Raw genomic sequence first — 15,510 nt, 5'->3', positions numbered from 1 at the left:
TAAGACACTGTTTAAATACATATAGACACACACACACACACACACATATGTAAAGTTCTCCTCCTCATAGGCGTATGAAATAAGCCGATTATTATACCCATGTTACAAATGAGAAAACTGAGGCAATGAGAGGCCAAGGTCACATGGTCAGTACTTGGTGAAGCCCCGCCTGAGTTAACGCTGGAACTTTAGAGTAGACAAGTTAAATAATGTCTCACAGATTGGCCTTAAAAGTGAGCAACATTTAATCAATGACTTGTGAAAGTATCAGAAAAAAAGGGAACATTTTAAATTGAATGGGATCTACTAAGTCACGTATCAGTAACTAAGAATGACTCTTATTGAATGAAATTATTTTTCATTATTCTTTTGAAAGAAGAATATTCTTGTGTTAGTGTTTCACAGTTTTTTTTTATTCACGTATTTATTCTTTATTAGACACACATTTCCTACACACCTATGTGCCAGTGTGTGCTGCAAGCCTTGGAAGATTCAGTGGTGAGCAAAAAATTACAAAGTCCCTGCTCTTAAGCAAATGTCCAGTGGTGGAGGAAGACAGAGTAAACATGTAAATAAATGTTGTACGGTGACAGAAATACGACTGGACAAAGGGATGGAGACGCACTGAGGAGGCAGGTCTCTTTGGTCAAGATAGCAGTGGTGGCGTTTGAACCGAGACCTTAACGATAAGAGGGAAATTGGTCTGGGTACATGGATTAGCCAATCTAAAGCTGGGAGAGCAAGAAGTAGAGCTTGTTGCATCTGAGGGACTGAAAAAGACAACTGTGCCTCGAACCCCATGAAGGTCAGGGAAAGATGTAGTAAGTGACCAGAGCACATGGTCTCTGTGAGCCTGGCTAAGTAGTTGAAAATTTAATCTCTTTACAATAGATAGCCTTTAGAGGTTAGAAGCAGTGCAATAATAGCGTCTGATTTGTGCTTTTTAAAAGACTACTTTGACTGTTGAGCGTCCTACAAAAGCAAAATACTTGTGTCTCTATGAAGCGCAGATAGTAAATTTTAAAAAGCCCAATGAGCTCATAAGCAGTTGGTTTACTAACTGTAATCATTTATCTTAACTAGACTTCATTAATATAAGCTTGGTGACCTTGGGGTCCTGGGACATATTAGATCTGGGCAACCCAACTATTTTCAAATAGTGTGATTTGAAAAATTCTTGAAATTGTTGGGGTTCAGGAAGATTATTTTATTGCTGGGGCTGGATGGGAAGTTTAGAATAAGAAAAGAAAGTATGATGGCTGGCTTCCATCTATTCTCCCTTTCTCTGGGAGAAATGATGGTGGGGTGACTACTTTGCTGTTGACCCAATGCTTAAATTTCAGAGCTGGTTCAATCCAGTAAATATGTGCTGAACAACTATTATATGTTAGGCACCTAGCTGGAACTGGGAATATAAAGAGAATAATTAATAATAAAAGCAGGTACTACTAACAAGAGACAGGCACTGTGCTAATGCTTAACATGCACCATCTCAAGTTACATTAATTTACACACTAACCATATGAGGTAGATGCATTTATTATACCATTTTCCGGGTGAGAAATCTAATCCCTTTAAGGGGCTTAAGTTACTTCTCCAAGGTTACACAGCTAGTTAGGGGCATAGGCAGTATTTGGACTCAGGTCTGGTATCAGCACCAATTCTCTTAGCCATTATGCTCTCTAAGGACCTTACTTGAGAAGTTCAGGATTATACATATAGGGGTACAACCAACCCTAAGACCATCTGGCAAAACTGGCTGCTTGAGAAGTCCTGGATTTATGTAAGATGCTCTTGGAATGCAGAAGATCGTGAAGGAGGGTCCCCAAAACACACTCTCTATACTAAGGGGCGACAGAAGAGAGAAAGAATTAGCCTACAGCAGCATGATATTGAGGACCAAGAAACAGTGTTTCTCTCTTTTGTGAACAGTTATTAAATTATTTCTACTTCAGAATATCAGAAAGGAATCACAGGACTATGGACAGTTTGCTGAGCCACCCTATCTATCTTAGCGTGAATCCTGGCAGGTGTAGAGCTCATAGTATGACCCTGGCACCTAAGTGTAGTTAAGTAAGCTTTCATTTTTCTTCAGCCTTAAAGCAAAGCAGCTTTCTGATAGGTATAATTTAGGAAAGTCTTCCAAGAAAATAGTTAAAGTCCACTTTAAATATCTCAAGAGAAAAGCAATTTTGCAAAAGATCAATCAACAAAAGCAAGGCCAAACACACCAATTATTTCGTGAGACTTGTATTGTTATGTCATTGCTCATGTTGTTTCTTTATGCATTTAACTGGAAGAAGGCTTTTAATGTTCAACAATTCTCAAAGAGATAAAGACCCACACTGATGTGTCAGAAAGAGCTTTGCCCTGGAATTAGATCAGTTTAGGTTTGGCTGCTTACTAGAATTAGGTAACATTCTTAATCTTTCTGAGCCTGTTTCCTATCTGCAAATAGGGATAACACTATCTATTACAGAGGGATGTGGTTAAATTAAATGACACATGTCAGTGAAATATATCCTTCCAGACTGAGAACATACCTAGTAAATGTTAAGTGATCTGCAAATATTCTGCTTTCTTGAAATGGATGAAACCTGTTATCATGATTTTAACCAATGGTCTAAATATCAAGACAATATTTAGTTAAAAGTTATATTTGTTCTTTCACTGTCCATCTGCATTTTAACATATTCTCCTTGATAAATTGTGTCAATATTAGTAACATTTGTCATTTCAGCTATTACTGTTCATATGTTTAAAATATTTCAATGTGATATAAGTCATTACGCAAAGGGATGCCTAGCTGGCTTTGTCAAAGATTTATTTTAAGTAAAAATGAAAGACTCATTTTCACCAAGTTTTATTGAACAGTGTATTCATTAACTGTATGAACTTTCTGGCCAACCCAATACAGGAGCCAAGACATGGAAACAACCTCAGTGTTCTTTTGTGGATGAATGGATGAAGAAAATGGGATGCATACAACCTACTATTATTCAGCCGTGATAAAGAAGGAAATCTGCCTATTTGTGACCACATGGGTGGATTTGGGGGGCATTATGCTAAATGAAATGTCAGACAGAGAAAGATAAATACTTTATGATCTCATATGTGAAATCTAAAATACTGAACTCATGATAGAATGGAATGACGGTTGCCAGAGCTGGGGGTTGGAGGTGAGGAAAATGAGGGAAGACGATCAAAAGGTAGAAACTTCTAGTTATAAGACAAGGGAGTAATGGTGATGTAATGTACAGCTCGGTCGCTACAGTTAACAATACCGTATTTTATGTTTGAAAGTTGCTAAGAGAGTACATCTTGAAAGTTCTCATCACAAAGATAACATTTGTAATTATGTGAATTAAGGTTAACTAAACTTATTGTGGTAATCATTTCACACACTATATATATATCAATCATCACATTGTACACCTTGGACAGATACAATATTATATATCAATTAAGTTAAATTTCCGTCTGGCCTGTCATTTTCCAAAGGCCACTCAAGATCAGGGGACAGAACGCCTCCTCTCCAAGTGTCCTGCCAGCCCACACACTCAAGATCAGAGGGACAAAATGCCTAACTAAAACAAAACAAAACAGAAACACAAAAAAACTGGAGAGAGGGAGGAAAGGGTGCCCTGAAAAAAAAAAAAAAAAAACTAAGCACGTTGACAGCGCTACGAATAAACTACCAGGAAAAAGAAACCCTACATGTCAGATCCTAAAGTACAGAAGGGCAAGCCCGCCGGCAGTCCAGGCCCGGGGGGACCGGGGTCCCCAGCCCTGCAGAGCCAACCACAGACCGGCTCGGGCGCCCCGCAGAAGCGCGGGGTCCCCGCGGCCGAGTCGACGCCCCCGGCCGGCGCCGGCTCCCCTCTGCCCACTCTGCGCGCGGGGGCTGGAAACTGCCGCGGAGAACCACGGCGGGGCGGGAAGGGGGGCTCCAAAGAGGGTCTGGCGACTCGAGTCGCTCCGTTTCTCGGTGGGCTCAGCGCGCGCCGTGGGGGAAGAGGGGCGGGGGTCCGGGAGGAGGGGACGGGCGGCACTTACGTAGACCGGCAGCGGCCACGGGTAGACGGCGGGCTCGGTCCCCAAGAGCGACTCCAGCCTCAGCTCCAGCTTCTCCCCCATGTCTTCGCGCGCGGTCCCCGCACCGCGCTAGTCTGGCGCTTGGGGGAGGGGCGCGGCGCCGCCGGCGGGGGCGGGGCAGACGGGCAGGCGGGCGGCTGAAGGGACGGGGCCTGGCCTGGGCCTCAGCTGCCGCCGCCGCGCTCCCGTCCGGGCCCCGGCTCCCTCTTTGTGGTCACAGGCCCGGGGCCCCCAGCGCTGCTGCGAACTCGGGCCGGCGTGAGGCGAGCACAGTGAGCCGGGGGCCGGACTGAAACACTCACGGCCCGCGCGGCCCGCCTCCTGGACTCGCACGCTCCCACGCACGCACGCTCCCACGCACGCACGCTCCTACGCACGCACGCACGCACGCACGTCATCGGCTGCCCCTGGCCACACCCACCGGCCCGAAGTGGGGACCCGGCCAAACCTCTCAGGGCCAGTGGTGGCGGGTTCGACTCCTGACCTCGACATACCGTGACACACACACACACACACACACACACACACACACACACACACACACACACACACACACACACACACACACACACACACACACACACACACACACACACACACACACACACACACACACACACACACACACACACAAATAAGACTATAATTCCTATTAAATATGACAGCTGGAATCCCGGCTTCTGTTCACAAAAATGCCGTGTATTTAGCCTATGCTAGGCACCAGACCGCGGACGCTCAGTACTGGCAAAAAAGGAAATGCCCTGCCCTCATAGCACTGCCATTTTAATTGGAATAGTAGTGACAATGGTCAAGGGAGAAAATAAAGTGTCATCATCGCCACGGGGATGGTTAATCTCATGTGCGCACTGCGTGGGGCCCCGGCAACCACAAACATTATTCCAGATGTGGCCAGGAAGGTATTCTTCAGAAGAGATTAACACTGAAATTGGTCCACTTTGCGTAAAGGAGATTGTCAATGCCGCGGCGTGGGTGGGCCTCGTCCATCAGTTGAAGGACTGGAGAGAAAAATGAGGTGCCCTAGGAAGAGGGAAGTGTTCCTCCAATGGACTTGGCACATCAGCTCTTCCCTGTGTCTCCAGCCCAGAGTCCTGCCCTGACTTGCCTGCCTCACGGTCACAAGAGTCAACTCCTTAAAACGAAACTATATATGTAAAAATATTGAATATATACAAGCCTATTAATTTGTATATGTGTGTATAGATATGATATATATATTTATACACATGTTTATATGTGCATGCGTTTGTAGTCTATGTGTAAGTACTATATACAGTATACATACAAGCCTATATATTTGTGTGTATATATTGTATACATGTATGTATGTGTATATATACAGTATACATATTATGAAGGTGAACATGCTGTATATATACACACACCCATGTATTGATATATGGGTGTGTATGTGTACAGTATATGTACACTGTATGTATGTATGTATACAGTGTATATTGATATATAGGTGTGTATGTATGTTGTATACCTGTATGTGTATAGGTATTATATGTATATATGTATGTACTCTATATACACACTTGCGTGTGTACTTATATGTGTATGTACATGCACATATTTACATATAGGTGTGTGTGTATACATTGTATATATGTATGTGTATGTATCCTATATATGATATGTGTATGTATATGTACGACGAATTTATAGAAGCAGTACATATATTTTTATTCTACATGCTTTTATATGTAGGTGTATATGTGTGTCTATATGTATGTACGTGTATGTATTGCATATATTATATGTGTATGTATGTATACTGTATATAGACACACCTAAATATCTTTGTATGTGTGTATATATGTATGATATAGACGAACCTAGGTGTGTATATTGCATATCTTATACGAATGTGTACATACTGTATATATATATACAAACTATGCATTTCATATGTGTGTATGTATAGTGTATATGTATGTGTCTATTGTATATATTATGTGTATATGTGTGTAGACATACTGTATATATACAAACTATGCATTATATATATGTGTGTATATATGTATTTGCGTATTGCATATACTATATGTGTATATGTCTGTATGCGTACTGCATATATACACAGCTGTATATTTTTGTATGCGTGTACATGTGTACGTGTGTGTGTATATACACACAGAGGCTATGGATTCTGTTTGTCTGGAGAACCCTCACCGATACGGACACTTATGACAATTGAGCACCTGCTCTTTGCCAGCCAGGGAGCCAAACGCTTGTCCTTTCTGTGTCTCCCTTAAGTGTCACAAGTCCCGGGAGGGAAGGTGATGCCGCTCCTACCAGTTGAGGTGCCTCAGGGTCAGAGAGGTGCACAGGGCGGGGGGCTGGAGCCTGGTGGAGCCCAGGTGGAGTTCTAGCAGCAGTACAGCCTAGCAGTCCCACTTCCCCGGGTGCCTCTCACAAAGACGCCGAGGGAGAGACGGGGTCTGAAGGAGGGGATGAGGAAGTTTCCGTGGGTCTGCAAGCCCAGACCAAGGCTGACTCGTCAAGGGTGTTAGAGGTCAGGACTCTGGTTACCTTGGGGATGGGGTTACACAGAGCCATTCCCATTCTGAAAAAGTATCCATTCTGCTCTTGTTTGTATGTTTACTCCCCTCCCCCAAATCTTTTAAAAACAGATTATCTTGGTTGCTGGGAGCACACAAGGGGAAGTTGTGTGTGAGGGGGTGTGATCCAGGGGACAGGGAGGATAAGCCCCCCACTCGTAGGGCCAGGAGTGGCTCAGCTTTGTGAGCTAAGGATGGCCCGCGAGGTCCCAGAGAGAAGGGTCCCTGCTCCGTCCCTGCTCCGTGCACCCCATTCCCAGCCTGAGAAGTCCGGAGCCCACCCCCCTCCCCCCACACACACACACCAGGGAGGAGAGCCAGTCACCCTGGCTCCCAGGCTCCGGCTCCAAGGCTCCCGGCACTAGGAGCTATTTTCAGCTTTCATGCCCTAGGACACGGCCAGAGCTAGTGTCTCCGGAAACTCTCTGTCTGTCTCTCGCCCGCCCGCCATCCCTCCCTCCCTCCTCCGCCTCTTCCCCTCCCGCTCCAGCTGTCCTGCCCTCCACCCTGCATTTCTACACAGGATGGCTCACAGACAGCTGCTCCCCGTGCCCACCCGCCACCATTCGATGGATGTCAAAGCAAGCCCTGGGGACTTCCCTGGAGGTCCAGCGATTAAGACTCTGAGCTTCCACTGCAAGGGGTGCGGGTTCGATCCCTGGTCAGGGAAATAAGATCCCACATGCCGCCCGGCACGGCCAAAGAAATAAATGAATAAAAAATAAAGTTATAGTGATGAAACAGCCCTAGTGGTGCAAGGATGGGACGTATAGCTCTATGGTAGAGAATAAAGGTCCAGAAACAGATAGATGAGAACTTGATATGACAGAAAGTGGGGAAATTAAGGAGTTTTCAATAAATGGCATTAGGAAAATTGCATATCCATGTGGGAAAAAGTAAATTAGAAAAAAAAGAAAAAAAGCAAGCCCTGGTCAGGTGTGACCTTGGGCCCAGGGCCATTGGCACACGTTGTCGTGTGGGATGTTCTTCCTTAGACTCCTCCCTCCCTCCTGTGTCACTGTCACTTCCTCCAGAACCTTCCTGGACTCCCCTACACAAGCCCGGGGTGTGCCCTCACCCGCCCACCCTGGATCACCGGAATTCCAATCCCGGCCCACCCTTCCCCGCCAGGTAAAGAACTGGGCCTGGTCAATAAGACCGTAGAGGTCCTCGGCCATTGCTATTGCAGTTGCAATTGTTACTGTGTTTACACAGGGTGACCAACACCCGCCCCCAGTTTGCCCAGGACCGCTCAGGTTTGAGCGCTGGAACTGTGGGGAAACCCTCATTTCCGGGGAACCCCAGAAGGCTGGTCAGCCTATTTAGGATGGATCTTTCACTTGATATCCCAACCCCCGAGAGCCAGAAAGGGAATCTCCCCCCTCCTTCCATGGTAACCTTCATTCATTCATCCACTCATCCCTTTATTCAACTCCTTTATTCAGCAAGTATTTAGGAAGCATCTACTACATAGCAGACACTCTTCTAGGTGCTGGGGACAGTAAACTGAGAAGGTGTGATTTTTTACACGGGGATGATGTCTCGGAGACCACTGCAGGGCATGGGAGGTGGGAGAGGGAAGGGGCAGTTCTAAATGCAGGCTCAGACGGGACCGGGGCAGACCTTGCCCTAAGCCAGGCTGGTTGCTTCAACACAGCTGCTTCAACACAGCTCCTCACCCAGGGCCATCCTGCTTCTGCCTCACCCAGTTCTTCGGTGATGTCTGGGGAAAATCTGTGGTTGTCACAACTGGGGGGGAAGGGGCCCCTGGAATCAAATGGGTGGGGACAGGGATGCTGCTGAACCCCACACAATGCCCAGGAGGGGCCCCCAGCAGAGAATGACCCGCCCCAAATAACCCCAGTGCCATGGGGGAGACCCTGCACTAATATTATTCAGACCCGCTGGTGCCCCTAGATTCCTGCACAGGCTGGGACTCTAACCGGGTCACCTCTGTATCCCGAGGTGACCTAGAGTGGGGCAGCCAGGAGGGCTGAGTATCAGGGATGAAATGACAAATCTCCATGCCCACTCTCCCCGCCGCACCCCAGGGTCGATGGCCTCTATCTCCTCCCTGTGCAGGTAGCTTTTCCCTGAGCCATTTCTTCTTGTCAAGGTCCCTGTCGCAGGTTGTGTTCCCCGAAGATGACGTTGAGAGCAAGCAGTGGAGTGCAGGTGGTTGATGTGAGACGTGCAGAGAACAGATACAGCTGCCATAGGGTCCCGCAATTCCACTCCTGGGCATAGATCTGGAGAAAACTCTAATTCAAAAATATACATACACCCCTGGGATTTCCCTGGTGGTCTAGTGGTTAAGACTCTGTGCTTCCGGTGCAGGGAGCATGGGTTCCATCTCTGGCCAGGGAACTAAGATCCCACATACTGTGTGACAAAAAAAATAAAGAAAGAGAGAAAGAAAGAAAAAGAAAGAAAGAAAAGAAAGAAAGAAAAGATACATGCACCCCAATGTTCATTGCATCACTATTTATAATAGGCAAGATGTGGAAGCTACCTAAATGTCCACTGATGGATGAATGGATAAAGAAGATGTGGTACATATATACAATGGAATATATTCAGCCATAAAAAGAATGAAATAATGCTATTTGCAGCAACGTCGTGGATGGACCTAGAGATCATCATACTAAGTGAAGTAAGTCAGCAGGGAAAGACACATATATGATCTCTCTTATATGTGAAATCCAAAATACGACACAAATGAACTTGTCTACGAAACAAAAACAGACTCACAGACATAGAGAACAGACTTGTGGTTGCCAAGGGGGAGAAAGAGGGAGGGAGGGTTGGATTGGGAGTTTGGGGTTAGCAGAGGCAAACTATTAAATATAGGATGGATAAGCTACAAGGTCCTACTGTCTAGCACAGGGAACTATATTCAATATCCTGTGATAAGCCATAATGGAAAAGAAAAAGAGTTTTATTTATAGGTTTCATCCCTAACTGAGCTGGCCCATCCCCTCCCATGGTTCTAAGTGCAGCCCGAGGCTGCAGACTTCCCACCGTGGTCTTCAGCTCCAGAGCAAGCCACCTGCAAACCAGCCACATCTTCCCAGGGGCTGGCAACTCTCCTTTGCTACTGATTCCAAGACACATCCAGATAGCACAAATGTGACCATGAAAACAAACTCAGGCATGTTCAAATCAGGGAAATAACATTCTTATCTCTGTTTAGTAGTTGCTTAATTTTAGAATAGCTTAGAGTTACAAAAAAGTTGCAAACATCTGTACAGAGTGTACAGAGTGCTGTGGACCCCCGACCCAGTACCCCTATTTCCAACACGTTAGTACTTTAGTACGTTAGTACGACATGCTTATCCAACTAAGGAACCGAGATGGATACGTTATTATTAACTAAAGTCCACACTTTACTAGAATTTCCCTAGCTTTCCCCTAACATCCTTTTTCTGTCCCAGTCTCCTCTGGGCTGTGACATTTCTCAGACATCCCTGGGTTTTAATACCTTGAAAGTTTTGAGGAGGACTGGTCAGGTATTTTGTCCCTCAATTTGTTTGTCTGTTGGTTTTCTGATGTTTTTCTTATGGTTGGGCTGGAGTTACGGGGTTTGGGGCGGAAGATCCAGACACAGATAAAAATGTCATTCTCCTCAGGTCACATCATCAAGGATACACACCATCAAGGATACACACATCAAGGATACACCCCATCAACGGGACTTGTGACAAACAATTTTACCCTTGATCACCTGGCCGGTATCGTCTTTTTTTTTTTTTTTGCTGCGTTGGGTCTTCATTGCTGCACACGGGCTTTCTCTAGTTGCGGCGAGCAGGGGCTCCTCTTTGTTGCGGGCACGTGCTTCTCATTACAGTGGCTTCTTTTGTTTCGGAGCACGGGCTCTAGCTGTGCGGGCTTCTGTAGTTGTGGCATGGGGGCTCAGTAGTTGTGGCTCCCAGGATCTAGAGCACAGGCTCAATAGTTGTGGCCCATGAGCTTAGTTGATCTGCGGCACAGGGGATCTTCCCGGACCAGGGCTCGGACCCGTGTCCCCTGCATTGGCAGGTGGATCCTTTTTTTTTTCTTTGTTCCTTTTGGAACCAAAACTTTAATCCCAAGGAGTCTCACAAAACATATTACGAATGACAGCATGAAAAAAAATTGCACAGTAACTCAAAGTTCAGCTCTACAATATACTCTTCATCTGGCAAGACATTGGTATCTTGATCATCTCAACTTCCAAAAAACATTACAAAGAGCTATGTATTCATGTACGGCAATCACAGAGGGGACTTATGACCTAACTCAAAGGGAAACTAACTTCCTTGAAACTTCTTAGATTCTAAACTCACTGGACAACCTCTTGTCCAGTGTGAAGACTAGTGGAATTCTTAAACCTCTAATCTAGGGTAAGGGTGCGGCTTTCATTTCTACCTGCTGGCTTGCGTTCACAGCACCTTTTAAAGACTGCTTGCTTAACTACAGCTGCATACCATATCCCAGCTACAGAAAGTCTTTTCAATGTTTGCCAGTGTTGCTTCCATAATAATAAACATCACACTTTAGGTGGGCAGGAGTTAGAGTTTTATTCTCAGTCTAGGCAAGACCAAAAATTCAAAGCAAATTCAATTTTGCTTAAGAGAACATTGTAAAGAAACAATTCTGCATATTACATGCCTCATATGACCCATTTCAAACCATAGAGAATGACACCTTTATGTGTCACTGTCCCAAGAGACAAACAAATGTGAACAGCTAAAACATTTAAAAAGTGCATCAAGCTTCGGAAGTCTCAAACGAAACTTGAATTTTCTGTACATACTCCTGTCAAATGAAGTTATTTCCTGTGCACCACTCCTCTTGCAAAGTGGTCTGCTATTTCCTTTCATTTGACCTGGATCGGCTAGGAGACCTAGAGAAAGATCGGGACGGCTTGCGATTTCTCTCCTGGGACAGTGATCTCTCTCTTCTCCTATATCTACTAAAGGGACCTGCTCTGGCTGCGGGAGAAGCTTCTCCGTCTTGGACATCTGTGGTGAGGGGGAGGACTCCTCCTCCGATAATCATCTCGAGGGCGACGACCCCAAGAAGGAGGCGGCCACGATCTCGACTTCTCCTTTCCCCATTGGACAGGTCCACTCTTACTCGGCAGCCACAGAGTGTTCTCCCGTCTAGTTCTCAGACAGCATCCGCTGCATCTCGGGGATCTTCATTTTCAACAAGAGCGAAGCCGGGAGGGTTTTTAGCAACCCACACACTTTGGAGTGGTCCATAATATCCTAAAGCTCGTTCAAATTCACTCTTGTTACCACTGTTTCCAAGATTCCTTACATAAACGTTACAGTCCAATGGACAGGAATCCCGATGCAAGACCCTCCTGGCTCCTGGGTTTCATGGGCCACAGGGTGATCCCGGGCCTCTAGAATCTCGCAGCTGAATTGGCTCGCACAAGCTGTCCTGTGGGGATGCTTTTCCCCCTATGTGTCCAGCCCGGGGCCCTGCTGTCTAGGCCCGACCTCCAGGGTGACAGGGTGAACCCCAGGTCCCTGGAGCAAACACTCAGAGCCCTGGTGACCAGACTCAGGGGGCTGGGGCGGCAGCTGGACATGTGTGGCCACCCTGATGGTGTTTCGCCCCATCTGCAGTTCCAGTTCCAGCTGAGAAAGAGCCTCGCTGTGTTATTTTCTCCTGGTTGTGTAAGGATCCCCGGTGTCATTTGACAGAAATGTACATGGTGTGTTCTTTCTCTCTTTTCTGCCTGCTTCCTCTCGTCCCTCTCCCCCTCCCTCTCTCCCTCTCCCTCTGTCCCCCTCTCTCTCTCTCTTCCCTCTCCCTCTTTCCTCTGCGTCACTCTCTTTCCCTCTCTCCCTCCCCCCTCCCTCTCCCCCCTCCCCGTCCCTCTCCCCGACCCTCTCCCAACTCCCTCTCCACCTCCGTCTCCCCCTCGCTCTCCCACATCCCTCTCCCTCTCCCCTCCCCCTCCCTCTACCTCCTCTGTCTCCCCCGTCTCTCTCCCGCCTCCCCCCTCCCTCTTCCCGCCTCCCCCGTCCCTCTTCCCTGTCCCTCTCTCCCTTCCTCTCTCCCTGTCCCTGTTTCCCTGTTCCGCACGCCCTCCCTCTACCCCTTTCCCTCTCCCTGTCCCTCCACCTCCTTCCCTCTCTGGAGAGGGAAGGAGGTGGAGGGACAGGGAGAGAGAGCAGGAGGGGGGGAGAGAGAGAGAGAGGGAGGAGAGGGAGAGAGGGATAGAGGGAAGGAGCGAAAGACGTCTCTCCCTCCCTCTATCCCTCCCTCCCTTTATCCCTCTCTCCCTCCCTCCCTCTATCCCTCTCTCCCTCCCTCTCCCTCTCTCCCTCTCCCTCCCTCTATCCCTCTCCCTCCCTCCTTCTCCTCCCTCTCCCTCTCCCTCCAACTCTCCCGCTCCCTCCATCTCTCCATCTCCCTCACTCCCTCCCAGAGACGGAGAGATGGAAAGGCAGAGACAAGGGAGAGGGAGAGAGGGAGAGGGAGAGATGGAGGGAGAGGGAGGGAGAGGAAGAGAGGGAGAGAGATATGGAGAGGAGAGGGAGAGAGGGGGGGGAGAGGGAGAGGGAAAGAGGTCTCTTCCTCCCTCCCTCTCCCTCTGTCCTCTTTCTCTCCCTCTCCCTCCCTCTCTCCCTGTCCCTGTTTCCCTGTTCCGCTCTCCCTCTCCCTCTTTCCCTCTCCCTCTCCCTCCACCTCCTTCCCTCTCCATAGACGGAAGAAGGTGGAGGGAGAGGGAAAGGGAAAGAGGGAGAGGGAGAGCACAAGAGGGAGGGAGGAGAGGGAGGGAGAGGGGGGAAAGGGAGAGAGGGATAGAGGGAGGGAGCGAAGATGTCTCTCCCTCTCTCCCTCCCTCTCTCCTTCTCCTCCCTCTCCCTCTTCCACCAACTCTCCCTCTCCCTCCATGTCTCCATCTCCCTCACTCCTTCCCACATAGGGAGAGATGGAGGGAGAGGCAGAGATAAGGGAGAGGGAGAGAGGGAGAGGGAGAGATGGAGGGAGAGGGAGAGAGGATGAGAGAGAGAGGGACGGGCGGGGGAGAGAGAGAGAGAGAGAGAGAGAGAGAGAGAGAGAGAGAGGGAGACCGGGAGAGGGAATATGGTCTCTTCTTCCCTCCCTCTCCCTCTCTCCTCCGACTCTCCCTCTCTCACCCTCCCTCCGTCTCCCCCTCTCCTTCCCTCGCCCTTTCCCTTCCTCTCTCCCTCTTCCTCCCTCTGTCACTCCCTCTCCCTCCATCTCTCCCTCACCCTCACTCCCTCTCAGGGAGGGAGAGATGGAGGGAGAGGCAGAGACAAGGGAGAGGGAGAGAGGGAGAGGGAGACCAGAACAGGGAAACAGGGACAGGGAGAGAGAGAGGGAGAGGGAGAGAGGGAGAGAAGGAGGAGAGAGGGAGAGGGAGGGAGGAAGAGACCTCTTTCTCTCTCCCTCTCTCCCTCTCCCTCTCCCTCCCTCTACCTCTTCCTCCCTCTCCCTCTCCCTCCATCTCTCCCTCTCCCTCTCTCCCTCTGCCTTATCTCTGCCTCTCTGGGAGGGAGTGAGGGAGATGGAGAGACGGAGGGAGAAGGAGAGTTGGAGCGAGAGGGAGAGGGAGGAGAAGGAGGGAGGGAGAGGGAGAGAGGTAGGGAGAGACATCTTTTGCTCCCTCCATCACTCTCTCCCACTCCCCCCTCTCCCTCTCCCCCCTCTCTCTCCCTCTCCCCCCTCCCTCTCCATCTCTCTCTCCCTCTCCCCCTCCCTCTCCATCTCTCTCCCTCTCCCCCCTCCCTCTCCATCTCTCTCTCCCTCTCCCCCCTCCCTCTCCATCTCTCTCTCCCTTTCCCCCCTCCCTCTCCATCTCTCTCTCCCTCTCCCTCCACCTCCTTCCCTCTCCAGAGACGGAAGGAGGTGGAGGGAGAGGGAGAGGGAAAGAGGTAGAGCCAGAGCGTGCGGAACAGGGAAGCAGGGACAGGAAGAGAGGAAGGGAGAGAGGGAGAAGGGGAGAGGGAGAGGGAAAGGGGGAGAGGGAGAGGGGGAGGGAAAGAGGGAGAGAGAGAGAGGGACAGGGAGAGAGGGAGGGAGAGAGGCAGGGGGAGAGATGGAGGGAGAGGGAGAGGCAGCGAGGTAGAGGGAGAGAGGGAGAAAGGGAGAGAGAGAGGGAGAGCGGTAGAAGTGCTGAGGAGGGGGGCTCCCTCCCCCTCCCACTCCCATCCTCTCCCTACTGCTTTCTCTTTTCTCTGCTTCAACAAACACCAGGCGCCTTTTAGATCAGCCCTGAAGTCAACGTTGATGCTTGGACAGCCTGACCTCCCCGCTGACTTCCAGCCCAGGACCACCGCTGGGAGATGAAGTCTGCGGGGCCCTGGGCGCAGGCTGCACAGACACCTCCCCTGATGCCCAATCTCTCCCCGTTTACGAGGCAGCCGACACTCCCCTCCCTGACTCCCCAAGATCTGGGGCCTTTTTAGTATGTGTCGATAATGCCATTGAGCTACTATCTAACTCTTCCACGAGGACCCATCTCCCAAAATGCAGTGGTTTTCAGCCTTGGCTGCACTAGAGAACCCCCAGGGAAGGGAGAGACGTCTCTCCCTCCCTCTCTCTTTCTCTCCCTCTGTACTTCTGTCTACCTCTCTCCCTCTCCCTCTCCCTCTGGGGTGATGCCCGATGAGCTCAGAATCGCAGATGGCCCCCCCATCCCCTCTCTGTGGCTTGCATGGGGGATGCACCTTCTCACCGTGGCCCGGGCATGGCCTTGACAGTCAGACATCGGGTCCTGCGTGGACACTTGTGTTTGTTCCATAGCGCAGGTGGCTGCAGTCTGTGCTTCTGTAGATGGGGGCTGTGCGTGAGCCCTTCATCT

The 15,510-nt window shown here is 49.1% G+C and overlaps 1 long non-coding RNA gene and 1 pseudogene across 5 annotated transcripts in view; both read right to left on the bottom strand.

The window, feature by feature from the left end:
• Nucleotides 1-4,412, bottom strand: part of LOC309823620 — a 42,394-nt gene extending 37,982 nt beyond the window's left edge. For all 4 annotated transcript variants that reach the window (XR_014296845.1, XR_014296846.1, XR_014296847.1 and 1 more), the window contains exon 1: nt 4,057-4,412. This is a non-coding gene — a long non-coding RNA (uncharacterized lncRNA). The remainder of the gene's footprint in view (nt 1-4,056) is intronic.
• Nucleotides 4,413-11,220: 6,808 nt separating this feature from the next.
• Nucleotides 11,221-15,508, bottom strand: LOC309824186 (serine/arginine-rich splicing factor 3-like; annotated as a pseudogene). Its single transcript has 2 exons — nt 15,436-15,508; nt 11,221-12,037 (listed from the first exon to the last, which is right to left on the bottom strand). The product of its transcript is annotated as a serine/arginine-rich splicing factor 3-like (transcript).
• Between the last annotated feature and the right edge of the window lie 2 nt (nt 15,509-15,510).

This window comes from Grampus griseus, assembly GCF_964374135.1.
Source record: "Grampus griseus genome assembly, chromosome: 6".
Lineage (NCBI taxonomy): Eukaryota > Metazoa > Chordata > Mammalia > Artiodactyla > Delphinidae > Grampus > Grampus griseus.
This window is presented reverse-complemented; position numbering and strand designations above follow the sequence as displayed.